Source organism: Prinia subflava, chromosome 13 (assembly GCF_021018805.1).
Source record: "Prinia subflava isolate CZ2003 ecotype Zambia chromosome 13, Cam_Psub_1.2, whole genome shotgun sequence".
Classification (NCBI taxonomy): Eukaryota; Metazoa; Chordata; class Aves; order Passeriformes; family Cisticolidae; genus Prinia; species Prinia subflava.
Window position 1 is genome coordinate 1,088,503 of NC_086259.1, and position 25,965 is coordinate 1,114,467.

The 25,965-nt window shown below is 42.9% G+C and overlaps 1 long non-coding RNA gene across 1 annotated transcript; it reads right to left on the bottom strand.

Annotated features, from left to right (window-relative positions):
* Positions 1 to 3,730: 3,730 nt before the first annotated feature.
* Positions 3,731 to 25,965, bottom strand: LOC134557566 (uncharacterized). Its single transcript, XR_010082067.1, has 6 exons — positions 25,403 to 25,965; positions 24,516 to 24,665; positions 20,109 to 20,240; positions 12,970 to 13,050; positions 9,084 to 9,255; positions 3,731 to 5,259 (listed from the first exon to the last, which is right to left on the bottom strand). It is a non-coding gene; the product is annotated as an uncharacterized LOC134557566 (long non-coding RNA).

Consider the following 25,965-nt stretch of genomic DNA (forward strand, 5'->3'; position numbering starts at 1 on the left):
GGGGTCCAAGAGTTGCTGAGTTCACTGTCACAAACAAGAAGAAAAGGCTCTTCACCTTGCAAGATTGTTAATGAAAGCTGGAGTCAGACTTCCAGGCTTCCGGGCTACCAACCTGAGGAATAAGAGCCTCTGGCAAATGTTACCACAGTTTTATCCCTTGGCTGTAAGTTCTGAGAAAGGAAACAGCAAGATCTACCAATGCACACCTCTATCCAGAGCAACCAGAGTCAGAAATCTGGAGTCTTGGTGTTCTGCTAAGAACACATAAAAGTTGCTACCAGAAGTTGTATCACTCCACCATCAAGAGTGACAGGAGAGCAGCCTCACAGAACTAGCAAATCTGTCGTGTAGTCATGGGTTTAACCAATAAACTGTGACAGACATCCTCTGAACCATTTTATGAGTGAAAAACTTGTGAGTGAAACAGCCTGACCCCACCATGATAATTCTGTTCAAAGCCACAAGAAGTGCCAGGTATGGGAATGGACTGAACTTCGCTGACTATCAGCTTCACAGATTAAAGATTCCCTGAATTCTTTTTTCGAGAGGGAGATAACACCAGACATCTGGCTGAATTTTAACATTTCTTAGGAGAGGCTTGACGAGACAACAGATTCACAGTTAATGAATTCAAAGCTCCATGAATATAGAACAGCTCCAGCTCTGCAAGGATGAGCGTTACCTCCAGAGAGCTCAGCTACAGAGCAGGGAGGCTTTATTCTGTCAGGAAAGCTACCCAGCTATGTCACCAGAAAGAATCAGGTGATTTCCTTTGGGATCACCAGTGGTTCAGAAAAGCTCTGCCTAGTTAGGATAAAACACACCAAAAACATAAGCAAGCAACATAAGGCTGATTATCTTCCCTTTCAATGAAGTTTCCAATTCCTTGTGACATGTCAGTGATGGATGCAGAGTTTTTAAAAGACCCTGTAGCAAGAATGAAAGCACTCAGAGGATAAGAGAAAAGGAAAAGCTCATCATAGCTTGCAGAGAGAAAAAAGCTGGCACCTAAAGAAGGGTCTTTGACTCGATGTCTGATCAAACAATTCCAAATGGCAGATGGATCCCTGAAAACAGGAGCTCTGTGCTGCCAGCAAAGTGCTTTTGCACTAGGACCTGGAAACAACAGAAAATAAACCAGGAGAACTCAAAATGTCATGGATAATGTAGGCACATGTTATAATTAGGCTGCATGAACGTTACCATAAATATTCCCTCTGGTCTTTAAAGCCATTTGCTCTGGCCACACTGGCTCACCTTGCCATGAGCACTCTGCAGACTAGCAGAAATATTTGAGGGAAGCAATTTAGAGCCACGGAAACAAAACCCCATCTGCCTGGGTGTGTTCCCACATTGTCCCCAGAGTCAGGCATGTAAAGGACCAGTGCAACCATGCCCAGTGTGACACAGGCATCTCCTCCTGGGCCTCTACCACGGGCACAGAGGGCACAGCCCAGCCACTGCCCGTGTCCAGGCAAGCCCCAGAGCCTGCTGGGCATTGCTATCACAAAATATCCCTGGACAACTAACTTGGAACAAGTGCAGAAAATTAATTGATGTGGCAAAGAGGGATTTCAGTGATTTTTTGACAAATATGACAACAGCATTCATAGCATGGCAGAGTTTGGGACACCATCTAGAGCAGCATTCTCCATCCCTCCTTTCAGAACAGGGAAAATGGCAAGGGGAGCACCTGAAAATGTCGTCCCTTCAGCTGTGAAGGCACAGACTTCCACCCTGTCCTGTCTCTTGGACAGCAATGGGTTACACAGGGAGTGAAGGGAGAACCAGGTAGAGCTGTCCTGTCCCCAAAGGTTTCAGCTTCTCTGTGTGCACACATCCTCACAATGAAAAAAAATAAAGCAGGAGCTGTCAACAAGATTATTTTAGAGGAAATCAGATAGCAAAGCATGAGTAATTACTTCAGTAAATCAAGTAATCTCTTTAATCTTGAAAGGAAATTTCAAACCTGCCTTTCAGCAAGCTTTATTTCTGTTTCCATACTCAATTTAGGTGTAAAAAGTGTTGGGTTTTATTTTTAAGAAATGCATAGAAGAACTGAACTCTGAAGACCGTGTCTTGTTGAGTGTGAAGAAATTATTTACGACAAATTATAGTGCTGTCACACTCATACCTCATAGCTTAAAATAAATCTTGTCATCTAATTATACAAGAGCTTGAGTTTGTTTAACAAATTTCTCAGAGGTATTTGTGTGGCACTCCATCTCCCTTCACCTCTGATTATAGCCTATCATTTCAGTCTTTGCCTCCTGCAGCTCTCAGTGTCTCATTGTGGTGTTTAACAGGTTGCATTTATCACATCTCCTCAGCTGGGCTGAAGCAGATAAAACCATGAAGTCTCAGCACAGCCGTTAGCAAATCATAGCTAAAGAATTGTTTAAAAACAAAGGCATCCCAAAATGGGATTTCTGCTCCCACACTAACAACTTTCACAGCAGGAAGCTGGGACTCTGGGAACAGTTTTGATGTCCCACCCACAGGTCTACTGAGAAAACTAAGAGAAAAGGAAAATTCTCTTGTGTTTTAATTCCCATAGTATCAACATGTCATGGCAAACTTGACTAGAATCAGCCAAGTCATGATAATTATTCCAAAAAAATATAGTCTGCAAAAGACTGTCTCTTCCCTTCTTGCTTGTCAATGAAGTCAAATCAATTGTGAATTGTTCAAGAGAGTCCCCACTGAGGCAGAAAGAGGGGCAAGGAATTGTCATCAGATAAAAATGAAGTTAAGCACAGCTCCCTAGGAAGTGCGTAAGCAGCTTATTGCTACAGTGTTGGAGGGACTTCATTGACCAAAGCATTAAAGGCAAATGTAAGTAATACAATACCCAGCCTCCAGAGGGAATGTGAAGCCCTCCAGGAGGCTGGCAAGGCTCTGAGTGACTGGGCCTGACTTTGGGAGATGACATCTCACAGGTGGTTTTTTACTGTAAGCCAAGAACAACATTTCTGACTTAACAACCTGATCACTATAATCTGGTTTCTTAGTGCCTCCTGACTGTGAACATCTGCTCACACACCCAGAGCTGGGAGGCTGCAAAGGCCTCTGAAAACAGGTCCAGGGGTGTTCTCCCATCCAGGCATTGATAATTCAGGTCCTTTCCAGCTCTCTGACCAATCTCCTGACATCCAGCTCTGCCCACTGGTGCTGCAGGAGATGCTGTGCCCTAGCTTGGCTCACGTGCTCACTGACTGGGCACCTTCCCTTTGTGTTAAGCCATGGTTGAGATTAAGAAGCTGCTAAATTCCATTTTGATGCCATTTTGAGGCCTCCACTCAAAACTCAAATGCAAATGTGCCCATTTCATTAACTAGTTAGGAGCATTTTGGCTCATATGGAGGGGACCAGCAAATTTTAAAAGTCTATTATATTTGCCTAAATTTGTTCCTCTGTATTTCTGGCTGCCTCTTTCCCTTCAGTGGAAGAGCTGCAGCTGCTTCATCACTTCCTTCAGACAGCTGTGACACATTCCTATTATTGGACACATTCTGCAGGTATCTCACTCATGATACTTTGCCTGATTGCATTCAAGAATATCACTGTTGAATTCTGTAGTTCATTTCATCAGGAATAAACTGAACTCTAGTTTTAGTTCTTTGCTATTGGGTTTCCAGCACTGAAATTTAACCCAAAACTTGAAAAAGAAGGGGAGCTATCACAGCCCCACCTGTTTAGCTTACAGCTTAATATTTCCAACAATATCAGATTTTGATGCACATATTCATCATTTTTATTATACAATATAATTCAAGATCTTTTAAAACATCCCATTTATTCCAACACTATCCCAGAATAAGAAGTAACTGGGAACTTTATTTATCAAAGTAATTATCAGTTCTTAGCATCAAAAAAGAGTAAATAAAATTCACAAGCAGCAAGCCATTCCATACTATTTCAGGAATTTTGAACAAAAATGATAACTAAAAACAAAACCTGAAGAGAATCTGTGTTTTTTCAAGGATCAATTATTCCTCAGTAAATTTCTTTAGTTTTCAAAGGAGAATTTCGACCAAAGTTCATCTCCATCTTTGGAAGGAGTGAAAGCCCTTTCAGAACAAGAAAGATTGCCCTTTCCCCTCTCTGTTCCCTGCCCCTCCAAGAGACATTCTTGTTGTTGGCAGTGATGAAAGAAGCTATTTGCTTGTGACAAGAACAAGAAAACCTTACTGATGAAAAGCGAAGCAGCTTTTCTGTTTGTTTCTCGATAAAATCAATAAAACCCAAAGTATGTCAGTCTCACTTTCCATTTTGAAGTGCGTTGGACATCCCCTAAGGCAGAGTGTTATTCCCTCATTATTCTCTGTACTAGTCTTCCAATAATGCTGTTTGGGATCAAGGGTCCCCTCAGACATGCTAATATAGCCCAGTCTGTTTCCATAATTGTTCCGTGTGGTCTCAGGTTGAGACAGATTCACGACTCAAGTCACCCATGAGCATGGGACAAAGAGCAAAGGCTTTTTATGGGGTTCAAATTTCAAACTTCCCAGGCTTGGACAACTGATTGGGATTTCTGCACCACCCAGCTCCCTGACCAGCGACATGTCTGCATTCAGGGCTGAATGGGAATGGCTGAGGTCCCCTGTTCAGGTTTGAATCCACCCTATTCTTGTGTCTTGGTTTGGAAAGACAGGTATCTGTCAGGGGAAACTGGAGTTTCCCTTATAATAGAGAATGTAAAAACCCCCTCCCTCCAAATTATTACAATTTTGCAATTAGGAGCTTTCAGGCAAAAATATGGGAATAGGAATAACTAAAAATACAAATGCAGTAGTACAAAAAAACAAACAAACAAACAAACAAGAGTCCTAGAAAATCTTGACGGAGTCAGAGATATGACCTGACACTCTGTTGTCAGGGTGTTGGAACCAGTCCAAATAAGTCCTCCCAGAGTAACAGATGGGGTTCTGTGAAGTACAGATGATCTTGTAGAAAAAAGGGTCCAGCGCTGGCAAGATAGGTCCGGTCTTCCTCTGAGAATTCAGTAGAAAACAGGCTCCCTTGGTGTTTGGGATTGCAGGTTTTATCCTGGTGGAAAGGCTTTGGCTCCTCCCGCTGGGTGGAGCATCTCCCAATGGGATGAGGTGATGTTATCAGTCATGTGAGAGGCCTTAAATGGCCCATTCACAGGTGATGTCCCTCGGAGGAGGATGGGTGGAGGAAGAGATAAGGAGGCACTGCCTTATCTGGTGTTATGAGGTGTCCCATTAACAGAGGGCATCCACCCTCTTTCCACCCCTAGAGTTACAAGAGATAAAGAACAATATCTCCCAATCAACTTCAACAGATGAAAATAGAATACACATTTTTGGTTACATTTTTCAAACCAAGACACCTTGCCTTATCCAGGGACTTGTTTTACTTCTAGACTGGTCAAGTTTGGTGTCTGATAGGGCCAAATTTATCTTAGCAGCTACAGACCAGCTGAGCTATGACACATAATAACGTAAGTAGTAATATATGTAATATATAGTAATATAGTGCACTAAGTAGCATGCTGCTACTTAGTGCACTATAAATGGCTGTATAAATAAATTACAGATTCTTACAGTGGATGTGTGCATTGCAATTTGTCTTTACAGAGTTACTACTGCCAGATCAAGTTTTTATCTAGTCTTAATTTAAAGTATTTAATTACATTAGTATTCACAATATAAAACATACAAAGAGGTCTCAATTATCAATGCCCTTCATGAAATGAATTAATTTAAGTCATAAACCCACTCTCCTGTAGAAAAGAACATTCGAGAAATCACTGTTTAGCTCATGGACTGTCAGGTGTTTTCTTCCTGTCTAAATGAAATATCCTCACCGTAACCTGACTGGAGTGCACAAAATGCCCATTTATCATTGTGCTTCTCATCAACTTTTGAGTCAGAGGAGTGACTCTTCATCTACTACTTCATTTAAATGTCACTGAAGCTTTTGGGGGAGGATTCTGCCCCATCAGAAATGGTACACATCCTGAAAATGAAACCTGTAAGAGCAACTCTGGCCTTCATGTCTTATGGAATTACCCTTTAAAAATCACCTTTTCTCAAATTATTATCCTCTGTGTTTCAGCACATTTCACTTCCAGAAGCTGTACTCATAATGGGAAAAAACCCAAAGGAACCTCATTCTGCATCAGCCCAGCAGATGCTGAATTTTCTAAGGGGGTTGATGAATTATGTCTAAATTGAGGAGGGGATAAAAAGAAACTTCCTTGCCTCGTGCAAGAAAGGAGAACAGAGATGAGTTTCTAATGGTCAGACGGAAAGCTGTGCAAGACCAAGCAGAACTGAATGGGTGCAGGAGGGGATCAGGGAGTGCAAAGGCCAGAACCTGGAGCTGAGGCTCACACACCGGCAGGGAAGCCAAGAAACAACACTGGCAGTGAGAGACTGAGGAAGGGAAGAGGATAGAAAATGATTAATAATTCAAAGCTGGCTTGCAGTGGCTTAGTTTCCATGCTCCACACACGGATAGGAGCAGTGAACAGGGGTGGCTGAAATGCCATCGCTGTGCCAGGCACAGAGAGCACCTGTCATGGACCACAGGCTGAGGTGATTCCCTCTGCCTTGGGCAGCTCAGGGAGAGGATTATCCAGGGAACAGAAACATTTGGTCACCAGCAGAGTCTGCACCACAGACACCCAGCTCATCCTCCTCCAGGGAGAGCACAACTGTCCCCACCCAGCTCAGAATCCCCTTTGGATGGTGCTGCACAGTGAGAGGCTCAGGCAGGGCAGCCCCACAGGAGATGTGTGGCAGCTTTTCTCCTTGGCAGGAGCGAGAAAATAATGTTAAGCCAACTCTCTGCTCACTGTACCTGAGATGTTTTCTCTTAGTACCACGGGGTTAACCCAGGTTACTCCACATGAAATGTATCTCAGGGAAGCTTCCACTGCTGTCCGCACAGAGAACACCCCATTTTAAAGCACACCCATCCCACTTCTTAGAAAAGCCCTCGAGGCAGCTGTTTGGCCTCTGCCTGACTGAGCTTGCCTGACGTTGAGCTGAAGTTACACCTATCTTACATAGTCCATAAAGAGAGAATGATGTGAGCCTGATTTGTATTCTGTATTTGTATTCAGAGCCAAATTCACATTCTGCTGGCCAAAGGATTCACTCTCTGTCTGGTGACTACTGGGGATGCATAACAAAACAAGACTCCTGCAAGTGTCCCAGGTGATAACAATCTCCAACCTCAGCACCAAAATCACTTGGAAGTTTCAGAGGTAGTTGCTGAATTGCTACAGAAGTCATTATAATCACAGCTTTGCTGTTAGCCTTCCAGAATTTCCAACTTTAGCAAACAAGAAATTCAAAGAAAAATAGCAAAACAAGCTCACAAATAAAGCAGCTGAGAAGTATGTCTCAAATTATCTAATTTTTTAACTGTGCTATGTCATTTCCTCATTTCCCATTGTTCACATGCCCTAGCCAGCCATAAGAATGACATAAAAAAAGAATCTTCTAGCTATAAACTCCTTCCACAGTTAAGTTCTGAAAAGAAAATATGTATACTAATTATCTCATCATTAAGTTACTAATTATATTGAAAAAGAACTGCAACACATTGATTTCCTTTTTTTTCCTTTGCCCTTGGGTAAAAAGTTTGTATATAATTATCAGTTTCCCTAACTCTTTGCTTGCCCTTTTGTTTTCGTAATGAAAGAAACTCTTTCATCTGTCTGCAGAATTGTATGGCAATGATGCAGGCTGGAGGAAATCTGAAACCCAGTGATGGCTCAGGGCTCTGGAGAAAACAAGCAATATCCATCCCTAACCTCCTCCTGACCTATCCCTGGCCTTAGACAAACAAGTTAAACATTCAATTAGCAGAAAAGAAATGAATGTGCTGTTTATTAATTTGGAGGAGGCAATGCAATGCTCTGCATATTAATTGACCTAATGTGCCATGAAGCATCTGAACTCCTCCTGGATAATTCCCATCCCAGACACTCCGTCCTAAGAGGCACCATGATGGCAAAATGTCTTGCACACAGGTCTGTGCACATTTGCATTGCATGGAGGAAATGTGGAATTAATGATTTCTCCATTTCAGTATGCCCTGAACCCTGTTTATTGATCATAGATTGAAGCTCTCCAACTCCTGGATATCCATTCCTTGTAGCTTGTTTTCCATGCTGCCTTCCCATTCTCCCTCACTCCCTGCTCTTTGCTTTGGTCTTTGACTTCCATTTCCCTTCTGATTTGCACCTGTATTTACAACCCCTCTGCTCCAGCCTCATCCCAGCAGTGCCTCCCGAGCCCCCTGCCCCAGAGCTGCCCCTCAGTGTCCACCAGGACAGGGCTGCTGGGGACAAACACCCCCAGGGCTGCCCCTGTCCCTGCTCCCTTGGGCAGGCTGGTGTCCCCAGGGTGTGGCACAGACAGGTGGAACTCAGTGGCTGGGACACCCGGGTCAGAGCAGTGAGGCACAGCTGGCACGTCAGCCCTGGAATTCCTGTCTGCTCCTGATTCCCTGGTCTGATCCTGTTGAGCATCGTCCCCTAGAGTGTGGGGCAGAGCACAGCCAGCACCAGCCTGGGGCAGAGGTGGTGGGGACAGGGCTGCTGGGCTGAGGGACTTCAGCAAGGGCGCTGGGAAAGACCTTGGGGAGTTCAACATTGGCCCTCTTCTCTCCACTGCAACACTGGAAATACAATCCTAGTGCATTCTGTTAAAAATAAATAAATAAATAAAATTACATTTAAAAAACCCAACCACAAAAGCACAAAAATTTTCACTCCAAAGAACAGAACAAACTAAAACTTTGGTAACTGCCATGTAAGCACCTTGGCATTCTAGCAGCAGTGTTCCGGGACTGCTCAATAAAATATGGATATTCCTGATTTGTTATTCCAATGCCTGACCTTGAGAACATGTGATCACCACCCCTCCCCACAGTCTGCACAGAAATCCTCTTCCAATCTGTTGTGCACTGTTGAAGCTAAGAAGTTGAAGCTTGGACTGGTTAATTAGATGGATGAAAGGAAGGGACACAGAAATCTAAACTCAATAGAATTCATTTCTGGAGACAAAGAGGTCAAGTGTGTATTAAAATCAAGAGCTTACACAGCTTTCGTGGGTATTTGTTCAGAACTGAGGCTTCAGTGGGCAGGCAGCAACATCCCATTTCAGTGATATCCTAGGAAATGCAGGTACTTCTGGAATTCCACCACAATTTACATTGGACAAGACAGTTTTAACACAAACAGCTCCATCACATGGTTGGAATTCCAAGTATCTGTCAGCATGAAAGAGAAACCAAATGAACAATATACATTCCTTCCTTTGGCCTGCAATTAGAATTGAAAACTAATCTTGTCCATTTGGTAACTGGCATTTGAACCAACCACTTGTTTTCACACAGACAAGATGTACTACAAGCAGACTGGGCTTGGAGGCCCATTTCATTGCTTCTTCTCAGTTTTAGATTCAAAAAGAGCCCAGGAGCTCTATCTAAAAAAGTGAGAATTCTGTTAGGTTTTGGAAGAAACCCATTTCCCCATTTCTTCAGGAAAGTGAGGAAGAACACAAATCTGACTCCAAGAAGTTAAATACATTCATGTATTGACATGAATAGCTTTCACAGCAAACACGGGATCTTCTTACTGTGACAGACAAATAATAAAATTGTGTGTGTTCTTTGCTGCTGTCCCTAGGTGTTCTCTGTGTGTTCTCAGGCCAGGTTTCACTGCATCACCTGCTAGGAACACTGGGCTCTTTTGGCAGAGATGTTCCTGCTCCTCTGAGCCATATATTGTTGTAACACCCAAGCTTTTTTCTGATGTTTCAGCTGCAGAACAGCATCATTCCAGACCCCCAGCTGCATGTTTCCCTGCAATGCTGTGTGATTTGCAGCCATTGATTTCACTGCTTTGTCTCTAATTCACATTTCCCTTGGAAGGAAGGCCTGAGGACTTTTTTTTTTTTTTGAGAACAGATTGTATTAGCTAAATTTGTGTTTCTCTCCAGAAGACAAAAAAAGGACTGTGGGTGGTTTTGTGTAACTGGTTCATGTTAAGACCATTTTTCTTGTGAAGTTCTACTGTTGGGGACGAGTGGAGTGGCCTTGCCTCCAGTTTCGAGACAGTGATGGTATAGCCAGAACTGTAACAGCACAAAAGGGTTGGTGGGGAGCTTCACAGAGTGTTTGTAACACAGAGCAGGAACACAGAGCTCCAGGACATCCAAATCTGGAACATTTTGAGCTGACATTTCATTTGTTTGCATAAATCACTGTGGAGGAGTGTTGTGCACTCAAGGTAAAGCAACACGTAGATTGCCACATTCTGCAGTCCTGAGTAAGAGTAATCAAATTGTCTAAACAATGTGAAGCAGTCTTATTTGTTGCTCTCCTGCAGCAATTACAGTGCCTGGTTGGTAATTTTCTCAATGTAGAAACCTCAAAAGCAACAGAAATCTTTTGTGGGTTTTTTATAATAAAAACAGATGTGGAAATATGACAATAGGTATTTTTTAAAAAAACCTTATTTGCAGGAATATTTATATGCTGTCTGTATCAACACCTCTTATTTTTCAGAATATCACAGAGCCAAGTACTAAAACACAAGGGTGTGATTATTGTCAGAGCGTTTTATTGCTACCTTTTTTCTTGAACAAAGTTACAGTTTGGGAAAATAAGATGGGACGAGGTAGGAAAGATGGAACTACTTTTGCCTCGTGGCAAAATTGACTTTAATGGAAATGCATTTTTGTCTATGTGATATCAAAAAAAAAAAAGGAATAAATAGAAAGTTGAGGTTTTCACAGCTTGGCTACAGATGAAACACATCTTGTACAGCCACAAAACTACACTGGAGTAAGTGCCAGTGGGAAAATTAATAACAGGAACAAGTGATAGCATGAGCACTGGAACCAGTGAACCCTGGTTTTCATGGATTTAAATCATGTGCTTGGATTCTCTGGTGTTTAATAAAGCAGAAGCTTGGCTTGCTGGTCTGGAGCCCTGTCTGCCTCAGCCTTTTCCTCCATGGTGCCATCAAACAGCCTTGGCTGCTCCCAGTCTGCACCCGAGACATCTCTGGAACCTGCTATTTTTCAGAATCTTATTATTTTCTTAAATTTAGCTGGAGTTAGCCAAGTGGATACCCAACCTTCCCTAGCCCCGTCCCACGCTCAGGGTGAGGCACTGATCCCTAAGAACCGAGACTGAAAATTGCCTGCAGGGCTGACCCCCGGCTGAGAGGAGCCTCCATCACCCCCGCCCAGGGATGCATCAGCCCCTCAAGAGCTGCTCTCGCACCTTCTTGGCTGCACAGCTGACAAAGCCATGACAGTGATCAGTTTGCTGGGGTCCTGAGCCTGCTGCTTATCTCACAGACCCAAAGTGCCTCATTTTTTCTTCAGTTTTCACTTTGTCTGTCTGTCTGTCCACTGCCTCATCTGGGCTGGATTCGGACTGCAAACCCTTTGACAGAGAGATCACCCTTTTGCTTCGTTTGTTTTTTCAGCAAGCACATAATCCTCCTGTCTGTGACCAGGATACTGAACACTGCATTTGTTCAATTAACTGATAATTATTATATTAATAAAATGACAGCTGAGCAGGATAGTTGTTAGACTCGTAGAGTGCTCATCCCTGACCTGCTGTCATTGATAAGAGACTGTCAGTTGTTCCAACACAATAAATGAGGTATTATTCATGTGACAAACAAATCTGTCAAACCTCTTTACCAGCCTGCCCGAATTCTCAGAGTGTTTATCCAAAGCAAACCACTGCTCAAAGTTGGCAGACTCATGATTTTTCATCTTAATACGTGTACCAACTTGAGGGTTACCAGTAAAGCCTTGCAGGCCTCCCTCTGCAGATGGAGTGGGGATTGCACTGTGATTTATGGCTCATCACCAGCACATTATTCAAAAGGCCCCCATAACTCATTTATATCCGTCAGCAGGCACATTTGACTTGACAGAATCATTATCCACATTATCACCAGAACTCACACATGGACCTCTGCCTTTGGAATGGGTATTGGATTGGAAATCCCTGGGCACCACTCAGCCCATTCCCGTGCACTGCAGTCACACAGCATCCAATGCCCACCACATTCCCTTTCACACATCCAATATTGGAACACTGATTTTTGATGGCTGTTCTACACCATCTGATACTGGAGATGTTACATCTGTTTGAAATGTCCAATGGTAGAAGAAAAAGCCTTGACATTATGAAGCTCAGCCATACTATTATCTGTAGTGAATTTAACATTCTATTCCACCTTTGAGGCAAATTTTATTTTTGGCTTATTTTATGCATACCGCTGCATTAAAAAATAAACAAGGACAAAGTTTTCTGTAACTTATTTTTCACCACCTGAACAAAGTGCTTGTGTATTTTCATACCTTCAATTCAACACTGCTCTCTGTGGTGGATCAGGCCCATTAATCCCCCATTTCCATATGTACAAGGCAAATTCTGGCCGTGATTATTCATAAATATGCCTTTGTTTTATAACATAATATGGTGCTGTAATATCAGACATTGCTTTGCTGCTGAGTCAAACTCTCCAAAATAAGAACAAAAGCATCATATCTGAAAACCAAGCTTCCTATGAAGCAGAAGAACTCAAGATTTTGTCTAGCCTGGGAGACTTCAACTTCCACTCTCATAAACACTTCAAACATTTAAATATTGAAATGGAGAAAGAGCCAAGGATGAAGGTTGTCCCTCTTCTGCTGTTCAACAGATTCCCTTATTGCTTTAGACCACAGGAGAGGACCAGGTATTAAAAATAAGAGCTCATAAGGATATAAATTTCATGCTAACACATTTTTTCAGACAGCCTAGTAAAGGTAATGTTATCTTTGAGCAGCAAGAAATAACCAGACAGACTAAATTCCCCTTAAGGCATTACTCACATTCTGTTACCAAATTATTCAGTGCCTAAAGAGAAATACAGTCAGCAAAGATTTGAGAGATCACGTGAGAAATTACCTTCAGCTGAACGACTCACTCTGGTTCTAATTTGCCTCAATGGTCACTTTTCTGCTGCTTTGGACCTTCCTCCTGCTGCCTCTTCCAGCAACAGAAAAAAAAAAAAAGAGAGGTGAAAAAGAGCCAAGTTCATTATTTGTAGCTCTGAATGTCACAAGATCTTTTCCAAAATGCAGATTATCACATCATCACTTCAGCTTCTAGAAACTCATTTATTTCTGACCTGTTTTGCATTTCTGACCTGCTTTGCTATTTATGTAAAAAGATTAATACTGTTGCTTTAGCTGCCACCACTCCTGTGTATCTGTGCCTAATATATATTCCAGTTCCAATTTATTATCATGAACCCTCAGATTATAAAGATTTTGTTTCACATGAGAAGTTTTATGCCTGTATCTTTTTATTTATTGTGCAAGTTAAACTATACAGGGACTCAACTCACTGTGCACGTATTTTCCTGGAATAACCATGGCAACTGAACATACCCCACATTGCACAGACCCAGCTCTTGAACACCATCTCCCACTAGATCTTCTTTAACTAATTCACACATCACGAGGACACTTTCAGGGTGTAAATAAACCATGCATCATGCTAGGACACACTCTGATATGGTACCACTGAGTGCCAGGAGAGTCCACCTAAGCCATGAAATTCAAAGATATCTCCAGCACAGGGCACTCAAACAGCACCTGAATTAACCATGCAAAATAAGACCTCTGCTCATTTTTGGAAAATTGTAATAATGGGAACTAACTCTCCATTTTCTGTTAATGTCTATGTAAACAATTCTGACTGTGACTGACTAGAGTAACTCTTTCTGCTTTTAATTTTTTGTGACATTTAAGAGAGGCTCAAGAGAAAAACCCTCCTGGTAACAACAAAAATTGCAATGCTGCCTTCATGTGAACCTGTTTTTTACAAGACTGAAAAGGTTTTTCTCCTGCTCAAGGTTATCCCCTTACATCTGGCAAAGCCAAAAGAGAATTGCTGAGCAGGTTGAGCCATTAGGATGAAAATCCCATCTTTTGAATTATGCTGGTGCCTCATCTTTATCACTCTGTTGATTGAGCAGGCTGTGTGATTTACCCGTGTTGGGTTTAGGCCTGGCAGAATAAAACCATGCCAATCAAACAGCATTTCTGCAGAAAAATAGCCATTTGAAATTAAAAACTACAATACAATAATTTGGTTGTCTAGAGAAGCCTGGAATAGTTTTAGGAACTAGCAGGAAATGAAATGCCAGGATTGCCGAGTCAGAAGCCTTTCCTAGTGCCCAGCTCAGGACAAGGAGCCCCAGTTCCTGTGTCAGGGTGAGCTGCTTCAGGGCCAGGATGGGTGACAACAGGGGACTGGGAAAATTGTCCTTTGGCACTGGTGGCTCAGCCCAAAGCCTCCCTGCTATCTTAACACCGTGTCAGTCCCGGCCAGAGAGCCAGCCTGGCTGCCTCCCTAATCAGCTGAAAAGACAAAGGCAGGAGGTCAATTAGCCCGGGAGGCAAAGGCTAATTGCACCTTGTCTCTGGGAGCCCAGCTGGGAGAAGCTGCCGCCAGTGGCCGGAGAGAAGTGCCCTGCCAAAGCTGGACAGGGGATTTAGCACAAGGAGGGGGAGGAAGAAAGGAGTGGGAGCTATTGCTGGGTTTCTTTTTTCCTACTTGAGGAGTTCAGTTACACTGGGAGTTGAATTAAGCCTGACTCATCTTGGAGGATTATTTTCCAATGAGATAGATTCATAACTCAAACCAGTTTAATGACAATTCCTCTCTCTGCCTGAGGAGGCTGAATGCTGAATGCCTGAGCAGAGCTTCCACCTTCACAAAAGTGTTCTAATCATCTTTTTTGCTACTTCAAGGGATTATAATCTTTCCATTTTTTCTAATGCAATCAAACATTTACTGGAGGAGAAACTATAATTTGAGTATTCCATTCTTATTAAATACTTGCAAGATTTATTCTCAGGATCCAGACTAACCCAAGTGGTCTGGGCAAGATAGACCAGACTGGACTTGAAGAACAATTAGCAAAATCCCATAGGGGTGAAAACGGGTCCCAGAACTCTGATTGTTCATTTAGAGTGAAATTGATACAGTGAAACCATTTCAACAGAAGGGTTTCAGAGCACTGAAACCAATATCCTGTGAGTCTGACGGGTTAAGCAATAAATGTTGGAGTGCCCTAAATGCTGACTTGTTGCATTTTTCCCTTGATCTTGGCCTCAATATCTTTTCCCAGCTGAATTTATTTGGCAGCAGTCTCAAGCAGTCTCAAGCTGAACAATACTTCATTTTTCCAGGAATTTGCTATCCAATGCAGTTAAACATATTTTGCCCCACTGTATTCTATATACATCTCTTCTGGAGTCTGTAAATGTTTACTTTGCCTGGCAGACTATCTTGGGATACTCTGGGAAAAGGGCATTTTCATATTTCTGCTGGGATTTCTGGCTGATTTGTTATGTGGGGTTTTTGGGGTAAGACTTCACCTGCATGGTTTTACATCAGAACTGGGTGTCTCTGCTGGCACAATTCCTTTGCCTGTTAAAGAAGCAAAGGACCTCACTGGGAGTCCTGGTCCCTGTGCTGTGTAAAGGACAGATTACACATTGTAGTTTAGAATCAAGGAGCTTCCATGTCTTCAGTTCTGCCTTCTGAGAGGTTTCATCAGTTCAGCATTAAGGGCCAAGGTTGGAAGGGACCTCTGGAGTTACCAGCAAGGAAGAAATGTTCTGTAAGACCTCCCAGGTTTCTCCTTCCCGTGTTTCTCTGTATGATTAGCAAAGTTCAGCGCCTCCAGACTGGCATGAAGGTGTTTAATGTCAGAGCTTAATAATACAGCATACATTAAAAGTATAAATACAACATTTTTGCAGCTTAGAGAAAATATTTGCCCAAGACGAGATAAAACTATGTAGCCATATGATCTCCTGTTTTGCTGGATATAAAATGACCCTGTAAAGCCTTCTGACATTCTCCTTGAAGCTGAGGATTGAGGCTATGACCTTTGCAAAGCCTTCCAAAGAGCTTCACAGGCAGCCAACTCTCACAGAGGAAGTTTCATTAGATGCCAAAGACTTTTCTGATAAACGTGATGGCACAGTAGCCCTCTCTCATGAAAAATGGGCAAAATCAGTTGATGTTATTCGAAAGAAAACCAGCTGTTGGAGTTGAATGACTTCATAAGACTTGTTTTATAATTTGAATCCAACCTTCAACACAGGAAGTTTTAAATAACTGCAAGAAGGGGGAAATTACCATGAGGGACTCATAGAGGCTGTGGAGTGTCCGTGGAGTCATTAAAGTTAAAATTAATTAAAAGTAATTAAAGTTATTAAAACATGACTGGAGAAGCCCCAAGCAACTTTTCTGGTTGGACCCACTTTTAGTAAGTTTGGGTGACCTCTAGAGTCCCCTGCCAAACTAAATTATGCCACCCGCTGAAGCTGTCACCCTTCTTCCTCTGCATTTCCAGTGCCAGGAAGGGAAGCTCTACCTGCAGCTGTTGAAGTTGCCAAGGATGGCTGAACTGCAGCAAAGGAATCTGTCAAAAGTAGGACAGGACAGGGTGGGACAGGTCTGAAACCCAAAACTTGACACTACAGATGGCAACTGTCAAAAGGGGAGGGGTTTCCACCCAGCTGGAAGTAGCTGTAGTACAGGCATTGTAGAGATCAGCCTCCAGAGCAGCTTTGACTTCATGCTGTCACTGCCAAGGTACAATCCTGTTTTGCCAGTACTTACATACCTTTTTTTTTTTTTTAATTGCTCTTTGCATAAATCCCAGAAAGAGTTGTTACCACACTGGAAGCAAAAGGGAGCAAACTGAGTCCAAATCTCTGAATGCTGGGTTTGTGGCAGAGGGATTTGCATCTGCTGCTCAGGTGCATCCTAAAGGCACAAACTCATCTGTGCCAAACACACACCACCACATCTCTGGTGGGGCTGCATCCTGTGGTTACTGAAGAAGGAAAGGAAGTTACCACATGCTGCCAGTTAAACGAATAAAAGCCATTCTGCTGCATATTGGGACTTAAACCTCCTCCCTGTGTTTGTCATTAGGACTGGATAAAGCATTGCCTGAAAGCAGAGCCCTGCAATGAGCAGAAGGGGAATCAGCCCATTCTAAACAAACACTGCTGAAGGCCTCAAGCACTGTCTGCAAAGTAACTTGAATGCTTGAGAAGGCATTCCTGTGGGCTGCTTGCTTAAATAGCAAAAGAAATCAATTCTCAAGAAGAAATGAAACAATTTATTTGGTAAAAGACAGCATTCAGTAAATAAACTTATGCAATAGCACAGCAAATAATCAGGAAGATAATAATGTAAATATCAGTTCTCTTTCTGTTTACTTTTTCTCGCTTTCTGAGATCTCTTTTCCTCTCCTGAAGCCTTTTTTCCATTCTTTAGTATGCACCAGAAAAAGCCTTAGATCCCTAGGCTTTGGAAGAGAAGCCACAATCTCATTTTTCTGTTAAGAGCATAATTTTTGGCTCTGTCAGCGCTTTGGTCCTGAACATGCCAGCCCAGAGCCATCCATTTCTGCAAAGACCTTTTGGATTTTGCAGGTCCTTTTTGGTGGCCCCAGGCAGCCCCCAGGGAGTGCTTCCATGTTGATGTCCTTGTGGAATTCCTTGCTCCCTGCTCAGTCCATTCCATCCATATGGCACTGAGACCCAACCAGCCTGGCTTGTGGGAAGCTGGCCAGCAGCCAGCCCAGTGCTACTGCTGCTCCCACACCCTGGAGAGGCTTCTCCCCCTGCCCTCACCGAGGCTGCCACCTCAGCTTCTTTCTCATCGTGCAGGACATGTAACTAAAGGCTTTTCCCTTGCTGTGTTTTTAGGAGAAATGTGCTTTTATCAATAAGACACTGTCATTAGCAATACCATCCATCTGCATCCAAGTGTAATTTCCCCTGGTAGGAACCATTTTCCAGCTGGGGATTGCTGGAATGTGGTTCCTTAGAGCTGCTTCTTCCACACCCAGAGGTCCCTGTGTTGGTGGTGGAACGAGATTACAACAGTGCTGCTCCCACTGACAGTCACAGTACAGAGCAAGGATAACACAGTCACTGCTTCTATTGGCAATGCTAATTGTGAAAGAAAGATGATTAAGGAGCAGTTTTGCTCCTTCTGTTAGTTCAACCCCAATAAATCCAGTACCAATTCACACACATTGGAATAATTTCATAAGCATTATCTTCTAGAAGGAAGAATCACAGCTGCTCAGGGGAGAAACAGTCATGGCCATTTTTGCTCAGTGAAATGCTTGTGGAAAATTCAGCTGCATATTTGCCCTCTGTGACTGCCCATAGTGGTGTTCAGGACAGCCCTGCCCACCACAAGGGCAGGCAGGGCACTGAGCCCTCAGCTCTGCTCACAACGAGCTCTAAAGGCTGACCAGAAACACACCTGCCACGTGCACATCTGCAAGGTCTAGGCAAAGAAAATAATTGCAAAAGAAACATAATATGAAAACATTTCTGTGAGGAAGGAATTTAAACACAGGGAGGGCTTCTGTGTTATTACCAGGCCTTGTTTTACCTCCCTGTTTAAATAAATCTCCTTCACGTGTCTCAACAATATTCTTTAAAGATTGTAAAATGGGGCTGCTCTCACAGAGCAAATGCCCAGACCTAGTGGGCTCAAGTCTGCAGAGGAGGCAGAAGGGGCTCCATCAGAGGGCAAACCTGGTGCTCAGGAGCACTGGGAAGCCTGAGTGCAAAAGTGCATAACTGCCCTCAAGCACAACCAGTGCCTCCTGTGACTCACAGAGGCAAAAAAAGAGTAGATTCAGCTTCTGGGAAGGTTGTTTGATGCTCTTAATCCCAGGTCCCAGGTTCAGGATCCATGGGGACCAACAGTGCTGGCCCAGCTGGTGACAGGGAGGTTACCAAGGCTGGGGTATTTCATGGCATTTCAGTCCTTGCTGGAAAACCAACCATGAAATGACAAATATTTGATGGCTTCTTTTCTCACTTCAGCACAGAACCTAGCAGCATTCCAGCTTTTTCCATTTTGCTTTGCCATCTGTTAAGAACAGGGAGGTTCCCAGGAGTTTTGCAGCAATGGATAGGATGCTCTCACACTAGTGCAAAGGCAGGACTGGGAAGTTTAAAACATTCCCTGAGGTCTTTAAGACAGGTCTGGTCCTGGAAGGCCGAGCCTTGGGATCTGCTCAACTCTCCTTCTTTGTCCATATGATCATTAGAACCAGATTTAACTGGAGGAGGAAAAAGTGAAGAGGAACTTTTCAACAGTTTTGGAACTGTCATGGGTTCATTTTTTGTTTTGTTTGTTTGTATTTTTCACCTCAGAGTTTAGTAGCACAAGAAGGAAATCCTGTAAACCAGAGCAATGTGGCAGATTTGGGTAAAAAAAAAAATCTTTTTTGGGTCTGACCTTACGAAAGTTGTATAAAAATGGACAGTGGTGCTTAAGTCTCTGAGCTACTGTCTGGCACTGAAGCCTGAGACATGGATCCTGAAATCCAAACTCTCAGACTGCTAGAGGGATCAGAAATGTCCTGATGTGGAGACTGGCACAGAGGGACAGAACCGGAGCTTCCAGCACTCCAAACCAGCTCCTTCCCAGATGCACACACATCTCTGAATTGCACTTTAAACATGCCTGAAAGACAAACTCAGTGTCTTTGATTTACCTTTCCCTCCATAACTGAGTCACAGCCATCCTTACACAGCACATCCACTCACTCAAACAAACAGATGAAGGAATGAAAAACTGTGACTCAATCTTTTGCAGCAGCCCTTAGTTAGAGGGTAGAAATGAGCCAAGGCACAGACTTCTTGTTTATCACAGCATGAAAAGAGTTCTGGTTTATTCCTCTTTACATCTCAGCCATCCTGACTCCAACTATACACTGATTCTGGCTGCAGCAAGCTCCTGCTCTAGGTCTCCCTTGCAGCATCTGCTGGCTGGTTATTTCCAGCTAAACTGTGACTGCAGGGATTGGTGTGCAGGCTGTGACTGCAGGCTTTTACCCAGATAGACTGTGACTGCAGGTTCCAACAACAGGCTCTAATTGAAGACCCAGGCTGACCTCACAGTAGTGATTCTCTCTCCCCAGGATCCTTCTTCACAGTCTCTCCCTCACCAGCTCCCCCACTCCCTTTCATCACACTTACCTCTGTTGGATACAGATGAGATTCATGAGGGTAAGGCTGTATTGAGTAATTAACACAGCTGTTACTTATCACAGGGGCAAGGTCACTCATATTCCCTTCTCCTACACCAATCAAGCTATTTCCCTGAAGACTCTGAAAGAAGAAAGAGAAACTGTAAAGGATATTTCTGTTTGGGGGGCAGCTGGCTATTATCAAGATGAGGCCATGCAAACATATAAATATCTGAGATGAGAAGGAAGAAGATGAATTAAATGGATAGAAACAATTTTGTTGTCAGTAAGATGAAAGAATAAAGTCCTGGGTGCAACAGCAATGATTCTTTAAATTAAACCCATATCCTCAGCATCATATTTAATATCCTCTCCACCAACCTGCCCAGGACTTGAACTTCATTTCCCATGTGATGGCACTGCCCACTTGAACACTGATACAGATATTTGCTGCCTAATAAATGGTTCTGTACATTTTAATTAAAGGTCTGTGGTTTCAAGTTGTATTTATAAAAACTGCATTATTTTCTATTCTATATATGACCAATTTAATTGCAGAATGAAGTTCCAGGCAGTTACTGCATTTAGCACAACAGAATTCTGATTATTTAACTCAGACATATCTGCTGTATTAATATTCTCCAAAGGGTTATTTTCTGCCCCACTATATTTTTAAACTACAGGTACCCAATAAATGTTTAAAATACACAATCAGGAGACTGCAATTATCTTTCTAGTAAAGCATTTCCTGAAGAACAGTAATAATTACAAACTATTCCCAAGAAGGAAGAGAGAGGAGAGGAGAGGAGAGGAGAGGAGAGGAGAGGAGAGGAGAGGAGAGGAGAGGAGAGGAGAGGAGAGGAGAGGAGAGGAGAGGAGAGGAGAGGAGAGGAGAGGAGAGGAGAGGAGAGGAGAGGAGAGGAGAGGAGAGGAGAGGAGAGGAGAGGAGAGGAGAGGAGAGGAGAGGAGAGGAGAGGAGAGGAGAGAAGAGAAGAAGAAGAGTCCCTTGGAATTTTTACCAGACTGCAAAGTTCATAAAATATCTCTTTTAAAAACGTTCCCTAAAATCTCTAGGATATTTGTAAGCAACAGTGGTGGGAAATATGCAATTTATGGCATATGGCATCTGCTTTGGAGTTGGAAGAAACCCTTTTTTGACCAAGGCAATTACAGACTTTTCTAGCAACAGAAACAGACAGTTCCTCTGAAAGGCAGCTTTCATTTTGTAGGTAGGTACAAGACAGCCATTCAGAACTGGCATCCAGATGGGTTCTAAATTCAAGTGAGCTTCTGAAGGAGCCAATATTGTAAGTCCACAGCCCCCAGCCCAGTGTCTGAGGCAGAAATACATTTACAAGTGTTGGGCTCAATGTCTGTCTGCAGAAACAAAGGAGGGATTTGGAACTTATCACAATTTATAACTAGACTCTCAAATATTTAGTCTAAAATTGTTTTAGTTACTTGTTTGTTGTTAAACAAACAAGAGCTGAATTGCACCAATGGTTCCATTAGTTTTGTCCTGGTTTTACTGGACTACAGAAGACACCAAAGGTCAGGGTGCTCTGCATCTGAAGGTTTGGAAATTTGATTATGGAAAGAAGACAAAATGTTAACAATCATGAGGTAAGTGCAAAGAAGATAAGGCTCACTTATCTCTTTACTGTGCATTCCTCCTTTTATCTCCTCATGGTCCTTTCCCTCTCAGATCTGCAGAGGTGATCTCTTCACCCTGCTAAATCATCCTTATCAAGCCTCCTGAATGCAATAACCTCTTTGGCACATTACCTATCTTGTAGGATTTGTATTTAATATATTGTGTTCTTCTTTCTTTTTTCTCTTCCTAGGAGGTTACTCCAGAGCTCAGGATTGTTGGATTACTGATTGATTTCACAATTATTTTGTGCTGTGGGTTGTTTTCATCTGTGTGGCCAGCTGATGCAAAAAGAAAAAAGGGAGAAAATATCCCTTTTTCTTTCCTCCCTCTCTCTCACACACATAGAGATTATTTAATTATGCACACACTATTTCAATTTGGAAAAACCTCAGCTTTCCTGATATATTTATAAAACAGAAGAGAATTCTGCACATAGCAGATTCACCATCAGACAGATGACCTTAATCCCCTCTCTCCATGTTGTTGCAGTGTTTTAGGATAAGTTTGTATGCTACCTGTGGAATTAAGATTGTCTCCCAAGCACCAGCACTCAGGTGTGCTTTTGAGAAGCACAAAAATCATGCTAAAAACCACAGTGTTGGTTGATGACCTCCCTGAAAAGGGAACTCTTCCATGCTGTGGTTTGTAAGTAAAGGCACATCCAAAATTAGTGCTCAATCCACGTTAAAAGTGTTTTCTCCTCTTGATTTAGGGCAGATTTATACAAAAGTCTCACATCAGTGTGGGACTGGCAGCAGCACTCCAGGGATTGGGTTGTGCCCAGTGCCCCATGACTCTGTCCCTGCAGTTCATTATAAACAGGGCCAGGCAGGGATGCTGGGGATTGGAGAGAGAAGGTCAGGATGACTTCCCCTGATGGAGACAGGGATCAATACCTGGCTGGGCCAGACAAAAAAACTAGTTCTCTGCAGAGAAACCAGGAGTTCACACTGCAACTAGTTACTGAAAATTGATATTGCATGTTCCCAGCAGGAATATTTTCTTGTTAAATGCTTAAATGGGAGTTGTAACATCAGAAACAACAAAGTGGATTTTATTTAGATTCTTACACAGGTCAAAAATAAGCACTGATTTTTAATTAAAAGAATCCTTTTCACCAGAAACTTGATTGTATTTTCAGACTATTAGCATGGAACAGCTAAAAGAAGCAATGCAGACACAGCTGAGCAATACATCTGGCTCCACTTTCTTACATGTTTATCTTTCACTACTGAAGCACGCCCAGGCAGTTGTGTCTGAAGGCACCTTTGTCCCTCAGACTCCTGTGGCCGTGCTCAGTTCTGGGGGCAGTGAGGCCCCTGGCTCTTTGTGTGCTCTGGGAGATGTTCACAGGTGACACAGGCAGGGAAGGGAGGCATCTCCTCTGCAGCTCCGACACTTCCAGAGTGCCACAGGAGCAGAAGTGTCCTGATGTGGAGACTGGCACAGAGGGACAGAACCGGAGTTTCCAGCACTCCAAACCAGCTCCTTCCCAGATGCACACACATCTCTGAATTGCACTTTAAATGTGCCCTAAAGACAAACTCGATGTCTTTGATTTACCTTTCCCTCCATAACTGAGTCACAGCCATCCTTACACAGCACATCCACTCACTCAAACAAACAAATGAAGGAATGAAAAACTGTAAATTGATCAAGCTATTTCCCTGAAGACTCCGAAAGAAGAAAGCAAGAAAAGTGCTTCCTTTCCTCTTCCTCCTGTAAATTCTGTGACTCTGCTTGCTCAGCCCAGGCTGAGCTTGACCCCTCACAGCCCCTCATTTCTGCAGCCCCATCACTATCAGCCCTCTTTAACTTCGCTGCTGCTCTGTGTAATCCTTACCTGCTATGTGATGAGACAATCCCTGCCCTTCCCTCCTTCACAGCACTGATTTTGTACTATAATATCATTTTAAAGACATGATTGTCAGCTGAGCAGCTGTCTGTGCAAGAGCACTATATCCCAGCAGAGTAATTTGTTTCCATTTTCAAAAGACACTTTGTAATAATGCACTGCACAGTCCCCCAGTCCAAACTGACTGGCAGAGGCGCTGAGTGAGTGAATCAAAGCTGTTCTGCACAGAGCAGGGACTCCCCACAGCCCCAGGTACGGAACCTCCCCGGGAGGAGCCAGTTCTGTGCTTAGGACACTCAGTCCATTCCTTCAGACCACTTTTATTCCAATTGTTAATGACTCCTACAAAGAAACACGCAGCCAATTAACTGTAGAGGATCAAGGATCCTATTAACACCCGCTCCATTGTAGATGGTACAAATAAAGAGTTAACTGAAAAATCGGCTGCCATAAAACATTTTTGTTGCTGTCTGCAGTGCCCAGATTTAAGACATTGAAAACAAAACCAAATAAATAGAACCAACATAAAACCTGAGGAATGTTTATTAAAAAAAACCAGAACTTCAGGAAAAAAAAGTCACATATTTGGGTGGGAGAATTAGTCCTTCCACATACTAGAGGGATTTTGCCCCCAGTCATAACAGCACCAGAATAAATGTGATATCTGAGATCTGGGGCCCACCTTCCCCCAGGGATGGAACACAAAATCAGGAGAGGCCAAAACTCACAGCCTTGCACCATCTGGACAGACACCAACAAACACACACTCTGAAAAGAAATACCAAGAATTGCCTCAATAGGGGGAATTTCCATGCAATATGTTGGGATTTTCTGTACTTCAGAGACACAAAAGCACTTTGGATTTCCTTGGTATTTATGATAATATAAACAAAAGCTCAACAGCTCACCAGAAGAAATGAATTCTAGGTCTTCACATCCACAATGCCATAACTGGTGCTTCTTTAATTCATAGACAGCCTTCCTATGTGATTCATTAACAGCATTAAGAAATAGAATTTTTGTATTTTCACCATTTTTGTGTCATGTTCCACAGTGAGCTGTAGGATGGTAATACAAGAATAATTTAGAGATATATTAGCATAATAATTAGAAGCCTAGAAGTCTTTATAGTGTTTTTAATATTTATGCTTGATAAATATTGCTCTATTTGTCAGTTTATGTAGTATAAAGTGAACCTTAATGTAAGAAGGTTATTAGCATAAAATTAACATAATGAATAAAAAACAAAACACAAAGGTAATCAAAAATAACAGAGTTTGTTTTCTCTTGCTTCTCTCAAAGGACATACATTACACCCAAAAATCTGTGTTATGGAAAACAAATTCCATTTAAATTAATTATGAGGTTCTATTATAGTTGTGAAAAATGGATATCTTTTAACAGTTCTTCCAGAAACTGCTTTTTTTGTCTCTCTCAAGCTTTCACACAGCCCAGCCTCTTAAAGAATGAGATCATTGTGGTCTCATGGCTTAGGAAAAATGAATTTTAGAAAAGGACATTTGTCCAATGTAGCAAGAACCTTTTGCTCTGAGCTGAGGAAGAGAGGAAAATGTCACAAAACCAAAAGGACAGACCACAGGTTCATGCCTGCAGACACCAACAAAAACCAGCAAACAGCAAGAGGAAATGACAGAATTATCTGTACTAAGAGATCTGTCAGGCAAAGAGTTACTTTTGAACATGTGAAGTTTTAGGGGAAGACAACATTTGAAGCCAAATTCCACACTCCAAAGCTCATGGAGACTGAGCTGGAAACCAGAAGCCTGGCACTCACCTTTGCTGCCTTGTACAGCTCCTGCTGATGCTCAAATCTCTCTTTTCCACCTTTTTCAGCTCCAGTTCCCAGTTCCTCCACTTTGTCCTGCACCAGTGAAGCTGTGGCTCCATCACCCCTCTTTGGGATGTGGGGAATTGGCCCAGCAGGGCTGGGAGCTGAGAGGGCTGGAGGGAATGAAAAGGCTCCAAACCACTCCTTAAGCTCCTCAGAGATGACCACATCAGGTTTTTGAGGGAAACATTGTGAAACTGGTTAAACCTAGCTGAAAGGGCTCCAAACCACTTCAGCCATTTTTCCTTGCGAATAAATGCAAGAGGCAGTTAAGGTTCCTTCTGCTGACAGAGGCTGAAACAGCAGCAAACCTCTGTGCAGGATAATTCACCACTCAGAATTACGGCCTGAGGACAGGAGAGCAGCCCCTGGAGAGGCTTTGGGAAGAGCTGTGAGAGGCAAAGGGGAGAGGCTGTGCACAGAGACAGCCCCAGGCCTCCCCTTTCCCTCCCTGAGGGGTGAGGATTGCCTGGGCTCAGAGCAGTGCCTCCCCACAGCTCCTGCTCCTC